The sequence below is a fragment of the Toxorhynchites rutilus genome, chromosome 3 (assembly GCF_029784135.1).
Source record: "Toxorhynchites rutilus septentrionalis strain SRP chromosome 3, ASM2978413v1, whole genome shotgun sequence".
NCBI lineage: Eukaryota > Metazoa > Arthropoda > Insecta > Diptera > Culicidae > Toxorhynchites > Toxorhynchites rutilus.
The window spans coordinates 9,856,327-9,864,698 of NC_073746.1; positions in this window are offsets into that span (position 1 = coordinate 9,856,327).

The following is an 8,372-nucleotide window of genomic DNA, read 5'->3' on the forward strand; positions in this document are numbered from 1 at the left end:
GAATCAACTATAAGACAGTGAGAAAAAAATGAGAAATTTTTACAAAAAAAAAAACGCAAAAACACAACCAAAAGGTTCATTTCAGAACTCCCAACATGTTCATAAAGAGTAAACAGTAAACTAATCCATATTTCAGGTAGAGGGGTAGGTATTCACGTAGGAGAAGACAATAAAACAACATATTTAAAATATATATTTAGAATAAGCTGTCCCCGTTGTATAGTCCTACGTCACTCCGGTTATGTCCCCGACATTACCCACCCGCCTTTTTTCAGTTTTTTTTTCTGTTGCAGCTTTGATTTTTATATGGTGCGTCATCTTTCGTTAGGGAGTTGGATTCTGAATTCGGATTATGCATGCAGAGTGGGAGCTGGGGTGATGGATGTTACTGTTGGATTCGTTCTCCGGTGACAGCATGCGGTCTCGTATTGAGAGTTGAAAGCTGGATTCTTTTTTTTTCTTTTTAGACTTGAGATTTGGTGCTTCAATTTTGCATTTTGGTTTATACGGACCTTCTCAGGTTTCCCAAAAATAACTTTCCGTCGTCGCGATCGAAGTGTGATATAGAGAGTCTCATTACAAGCGTCGCTGCGTGGTGAGGGCGAGATGATTTGTATGCAAGGTTATATACACTTCATCTTGTTTTCACAGTGAGGTTATGTTCGTGATCAGGCTCAGAGTAGGTGTGATGAATAACGGAACATATCGCCAAACTCCTCCAAGGCCAACGATCGGTTGGCCTTGGAGGAGTTTTCTTGGTTACCTTCTCAGGTTTCCCACAATTGAATCTCCGCCAGCGCGATTGACTTTCGATGAAAAGTACCTGCAATGAATACTAGAATATATTATTATAATATTTTATATAAAATGTATCGATTTTACAGGTTTTCCTTCTCAGGATACCTAAAGATAATCTCTGCCGCGTGTTGTAACACATAAGATTTTCGGATTTTTGTTTTGTCGAGAGGTCAATTTTAACATTTACATGATCACATCACTTACCGCAGTGAATCCTGATTTTTCTTAACCATTCCCACTAACAACTATCCCTTCCATGATAAACGCTAGGGAACCACGCTATAGAGGCGACCCTTCTGGCCTTCGGGCGGCGAATATCATACTAACGTTCCTTCCCTTCCTCTGGTGACTGTAAGGACGTGGCCGGCTTCGTTATTGACCATTTAAAGCTCGAATCACCGAAAATTGCACAACGAGAATGATTTGCTAGTCCCAAGCGTCATTCTGTTTGTTCTTTGTGCAATTTGGTTGGTTCAGGTCAATCACGGAGAGCAACTACGAATTGTACAGTCTACCCAAGCTCAAGCTCAAGCTCAAGCAAGTCGGGGGTATTTTTTGGTGTTTAGTCTAGAAATTTGAAAAAAATCCAATTTTTTTCCTTCATGTTTCTTTAGTTTAGGCTATCAAGAATATACTCTAGAAAGGACTTATTGAAAATCCTATTATTTACTGAGTTAGAGCCATTTTAGTTATGTGGTATCTAACCTGTTACGGTCATAACAATGAACTACAAACGCGTTTTTCTCGGAACTAGTTTTTTTCAAACTGGCGTGCACGATATCTCAAGTTCTACTGAACCGTTAAATGTCAAAATTATATGGATACAATCTGCAGGCATCTCTCTATCGCATGAACCTCTAAAAAAATAATATTTTTTAAATTTCACTATTTAAAAAAAATGGGGAAACGTAAGAAAAAACATTTTATACCGCATTTTGTTTTTTTTAAACGGCCGTCATTTTGCCAAAAAACATGTTTTCGACTTGTCCGAAGTTCATGCGATAGCGAGATCTTTACTGATTCAGAATCTGTTCGATTTTTTCGTTTCAGATAACCAGAAGGGCTGGAATCGTGTACGCCATGGCACAACTTTTTTTTTATTGTTAAATGATAGATGAACAAATAATGATAAAAGATAGTAAAAATATTCTTTGTTTTATTTTTACGGAGCTCGAAAAAACGTCCGAATTTTGTGTCTCTACACTAGAATACCCGCTTAAACGTACTTTTAAAGTGAGAAGCCTGGGAAAATCGTCATTTTAGATACTATAAGGGGTACGTATAAAGGGTTAAGAAAGAGTTGCAAGGTGTATTGAACAGAAATCTGGATGTTAGAAAATCTAAAGTCTGGATTTGTTTGGAGTTTGTAAACATTTTTAATATTTTATTGCGAATTTCATTGAACATTTACACGAGAACGTCGTCTGATGTTTGTGGAAGCGGTAATGGTTTGCTGACGAGCAATGACCGTGAAGTGTCTTTCTCAAGGCAGATGAAGAAGGTGTTTGGATTGAATTTGTCCACAAAGGCCCTTCTCAGGACTAGAACTGCAAATGTTTCAAGTCTCTATGATTCAACACAATCAATCAATCAACATTTTACGTCTGATGTGTAAAACATGATTAAACAGTTTTTTTTATCATATATCGACGCATTATAACTAAACAAAAATTCAGTGTTAAGTAATTTTTTAGGAAAACTTTTCTTCATTGCGGGAATGCCATTTCACCACCACGGGTAGTTGTGGCTAGAACTTTACCCAAAAACATGACTACATTGTTTCGTTCATCCGGAAAATAGTCTGAAAAATGAACATTACGCAGCTCTCTGAATTCCTCATCAAGTATTGGATCATTTCTCTGGGAACCAGATTAGAAAAAAATTCAGTAAGCGGTAGAATAGCGGTAGTTTGTTGTTTTTTTTTCTGAGGTTTATCATAACCGAGTCGTTAAAGTTGAAGGTGATGCATTAAATTAACCTTAAATTCGATGAGCCGATCAACAAATATTTATTGGATGCCTAAAATATTTTGTGGTCTGTTCTTCAAACCTGTCGGTACATGGTTAGGTCACCTTAAATATTTCAGTCGTTTTTTTCCATGTTCGAAGTTTAACATTGTTCGCCACTGTTGATAATGACAGAGAGTGACAAACAAAATAGTGTTTGTGCTTATTTTAAAACAAACTTTATCAATTTTTCAATTTATCAATTTAACAATTAATTTTTGAAAAATAAATATGAAAATCGCATGTTAATAATAGAAAAAAAATAAAAATCAGTGTTGTGTGGTGAACCTGGTGACATTTTTCTATTTCTCCTAATGTAATCTCTTGAATTAAAAAAGTAAATGAGTGTATTGAAGTTCCAACAAATTTAAGAACGCAAATGCGAAATGCACTTGTCAAATTTTTTTTCTTATACGAACTTATACGCGCTTGTCTGTTTATTGAGTTTTGAAAAGTACAACAATAATACTTTCTGCTAGAAATCAAGTTGGATCACGTAACACAACTTATACTGTATCTTAAAAATTTCAAAAAAGGTGTGTTTATTAATGGTGGTCAATTATGCGACCTCGTCGACCTCCAAAATCAAACCAAACCCTTGGGATTATCGACCACTTTGAGAACCCCTGTTCTAAACGAATATACCGAATTTTATGTGACCAAATTGGGATAAAAGGCCTTGTTTTGTTATATCCACGATACTCTTAGGTATGTTTCTCCTTGTTATAAATGTTCATATTTTTACGCTTTGAATCAATGTTAATACGAGGGTCACTATTTATATTTCGGGAATTGGCAACACTGATGTCATGTGAGTCCATCTGACGGTTCCATCGTAAAGTTTGACATTTTTGACGATATACGTACTCAGAACATTTTGTCATACGGACGCTATTTGTTTATTTTATATTTAGTTGAAAGTTTGGTCTCGGCAAAAAATGGAACTGAATGTTCACACATTTTCGTGCGATAATTTTTTACGACTTTCGACGTGGATTTTCACAACAAGAGTGCGTCAATCAACTTGATTTGACTTTTGGCGATGAAGCTCCATCAAAAACCACTGTGTATCGCTGGTATAGTGAATTTAATCGTGGTCGTAGTTCGCTGTCCGACGAGTTTCGTGAAGGTCGTCCAAAATCGACTGTAGTGCCAGAAAACATCGATGCTGTGCACGAAATGATTAAGCAAGATCGTCATGTAACCTATTGTGAGATTGGAGCATCCCTAAGCATTAGTTCCACCAGCATATATGCGATTTTACATGAACACTTAGTTGTGCGAAAATTATGTTCACGTTGGATCCCACATAATTTGACAATCGCTCAAAAAAAGGCTCGTGTAGATTGGAATAAATGCTTTGAAAATTGGTTTAAGCGCATGCAAAAGTGTATCGATCATCGTGGCGGGTACTTTGAAAAACAATAAAAATATATTCGCAGCTTAACTATTTGTTTTTGTTCCTATTCCCGAAATATAAATAGTGACCCTCGTATTCTATCTAGATCAGGGATTTTCAAATGGTGATCCTCGGGAAATAGATGCTCCCTAAATAATTTCACTTAGAAACCAACCTTGGAAAACAATATCTTGCGGAAACATTTGCCTGCTATACGAGCCTACCTAGGCATTAGAACAGTGGTTTTCAACCTTTTTTGCTCCACTCCCCCTTTACAGAAATTAATTCCAGTGCTTAGCCTCTATCAGTATTTCGGAAGATAGTCTGTAGCAGTAAAATAGTAAAAGAATACAAGCGGTTTTCAAGTTATAAAATGGTTACAAATTTAATATTCAAAGTATTGCCTATCGCTAGTCACAACTTTTTCGCATCTCTCTGGCAATTTACGGATCCCTTTGCGGAAATAATCGGCCGGTTTGTCGGCTAACCATTAAATCGATCCAATTATTGACTTCATCGAGATTGGAAAAGTGCTGGTCAACCAGGCCATGTTGCATCGATCGAAAATGGTAGAAATCGGACGGAGTAATGTCTGGAGAATACGGCGGGTGGGATAGGACCTTCCATTTCAGCGTTTCCAAGTATGTTTTGACCGGATTCGTGATATGCGGCCGAGCATCGTCGTGCTGCAAAATAACTTTATCGTGTCTTTGCTCGTATTGTGGCCGTTTGAATGCTTAGATCATTCAGAAAATTGGGTAGTTTCGAATGCGTATATCTTTTTTACCATTCCTTCAATTGAAACACTTCCCAATGATGAAAGGAAGGTAATAACATTATACTTCATTTGAAAAACTGAAACAAATCATTCGTCGTTATTTCGAGTAAATTATCTCACTTTACTGTTGGAAAACGAAAACGAACTTGAATCTGCTTAGAATGGTTTGAACGAATTTGATTGAAGTCGGCTTTCGCATAAGTTTCATTGACGATGAAGACATATCCATTATGTTTCATATCATGATCGCACAACTTACAAGCCCGGATTCTGATCGCTGTTGGTTGTTTGATATTCGGTTAGGTTGTCTACTTGATCGGTATCACTTGTAGTCTTCCTTTCACCGCACAGCACAGCGGCCAGCATTTAGTTTTCGCAAAACTATAATTCGAGATGTTAGGAACAGTCTTGACTTTCCGAATGATCTTCAGAAGCAGATGACGATCAAGGGTTTCGCTCCGACGCTTGGTTTGCACATTACGGGCGGTCCTGAGGGCTTCCAAATTTTTTGATCATAAACTTTTTTTTTGATCGTTTTGTTATTCGATGGCGATTTGTATTGTTTGCAGTCACCTGGAAAAATAAGGTTGGCTCTAAACCGCGACTGTGACTGTTCAGCACCGGTAAAACTCTTCGATTGCTCTACGAAGAGCCGTGAGGCTCAGCGTTTGAAGCGAAGAATTTGAATGCTTACGTTTGTTAGGTGAAACGTGATCGAGAGATCAAATACAAATACAAAAAATCTGTCTCATCTGTTACCGTAGCAAAATCATCTGATCGATTTTACACGGAACTTTCTGTGAAGGGTTCCCCATTGAAGGCGAGAAATAGTGCACAATATTTTTTGACGTAGGACTACGTCTTTCATTTCTATACCGGGGTGTAAAACCAAAGTTTCGAGAACGAAAGCGTTACGCTGGAGACCGAGATTTTGAGCGTTAATAGCTCTTAAACAACTGAACGAAATGGTATGATAAACACTTCATTTGAAAGATAAAATGTCTACGCGTCATATACTTGTTACTTTTTCATCCAAAAACTTGTTTCAATAGTCTTAAAATTGCTTTCAAAACAGGCTATTGAAATCACAAATCGGTATATAAGCGAGCGCCGCTCGTAAACCCACTCAGTTATGATTGAACAGCGATTGGAGCATGTTGTCGCTGTTGTTGTTAAGCTAATTTCGTTTATCATGAAAACGCTTATGAACGGTGTCACCAAGAGCCTGTTTGTGCACCTAAGGACAAAAGGGAATCCATCAGGAGGAGAGTGATGCCACGGTTCCGCTTGAAACATCGGAGCAGCCGCCACACACACACACACACACACATACACGCGCGGAATTCTCGTTGCTATCATCGTTGCTGAAAAATAATCTGCCAGTTCCCCTTGGAATTGAAAAATACATTCATGCGAAAGAGTTTATTTTAATGTTTTCTACCCATATAACACTGCAACCAAATACATTTGGTTTTGTTATCATGAAAAACGGAAAATGTTTCACATCGCGAAAATCAAGTCATTTTCGAGCGATTATTTGCTTTCTACTCATATAATGCTGCGACCAAATACATTTCGTTTTGGATTTTTTCAATCAAGTGCGATCAACGTAAGACCACGTCTTTCGGCAATTTATTAGAGGTGCAATGAATCTTTAGGAATTCCCGCTCTACGCGCACTGGCAAACAATGTTTACTCAACAATTTCTCAAACGAGAAATGGGTGTTGTGAGAAAGGATTAGCGAACGCGAAAACGACAAACGGGAGAAAGATACGTTTGGAGGTTGAAGGAAATTGGCAGAAAACTTCTTCATTCTATCATTCATATAATGTGATTCATACCACATCGTTTTGCCAGAAAGAGATTATTAATGTTCAAAGGAGGAATCGAGTCCTCCGAGGAAATTACTCAGCGCAAATTAGAGTCGACTATCGATTGCGGCATTCGTACACAAATAATTTTATAATGCAGTTTCACCAAAGTGATTTCTTCGGATATATTCACTACATCATGTCATGTATTTCATATTTTTCATAAGGAAATCCATATCCATGGCACCTATCGGTAACGAATTATTATCGAAGCCACGATTTTCGCTAAATGCTCCTTTCAGTTCGGCCTGTAAAAAACTTTTCTGTACTCTAATCCATCAAATTTGGAGCCCTGAAAAGGGCCGTTGATTATATGCTAAGCTAATATAGCACGCTCTCCTCGGATACGATGGGCCAGCTGGATGTCCTTGGGCATGATGTGACGCGTTTTGCATGGATAGCACACAAATTGGTATCTTCGAATAAGCCTCCTGCAGCGTCATAACCGCGGAACTTTGGAAGCGCAAGTCGGTTTTGAAGTCCTGAGCAATTCCACGAACCAAATGCTGCAAAGGTAGCTTGCGGATCAGCAATTCGGTCGATATCTGATAGCGACGAATTTCATGCGAAGTTCCCGGTCGATAGCAATGTGGCTTCTCCACCTATCCTGCTACTGGTGCGCTTATCCGAGCTGACTTCGTGTGCCTTACCACCGAATGACTAACGAGCTGTCTGCGAAAGACTAACGAGCTCGAGTCCTCACGGTGCGAGAGTAGAGTAAAAAATGAACGAAAGCAAAGGAAGCGTCATTTTATAAACCATAAAAGTATAGAATCTAAATCCCACCCTTATTATATTCGTGAGTATACAGTAAGCTTATATAATAAAGAGGGTGGGGTTTACATTCGATTCTTTTATGTTTTATAAAATGACACTTCCCTTGCTTTCGTTCATTTCTTACTCTACTCTCGCACCGTTAGGACTCGTTTCATCGGGACTAAGCAGACAGCTCGTTAGTCCTTCGGTGGTAAGGCACCACGATAGCAGCTCGGATAAGCGCACCAGCCGCAGGAAGCGTGAAGAAGCCACATCGCTATCGACCGGGAACTTCGCATGAAATTCGTCGCTATCAAAAGTCGACCGAATTGCTGATCCGCAAGCTACCTTTGCAGCATTTGGTTCGTGGAATTGCTCAGGACTTCAAAACCGACTTGCGCTTCCAAAGTTCCGCGGTTATGACGCTGCAGGAGGCTTATTCGAAGATACCAATTTGTGTGCTATCCACGTAAAACGCGTCACATCATGCCCAAGGACATCCAGCTGGCCCATCGTATCCGAGGAGAGCGTGCTATATTAGCTTAGCATATAATCAACGGCCCTTTTCAGGGCTCCAAATTTGATGGATTAGAGTTCAGAAAAGTTTTTTACAGGCCGAACTGAAAGGAGCATTTAGCGAAAATCGTGGTGTCGATGATAATTCGATACCGATAGGTGCCATGGATATGGATTTCATAATGAAGAATATGAAATACATGACATGATGTAGTGAATATATCCCCATATCGAAGAAATCACTTTA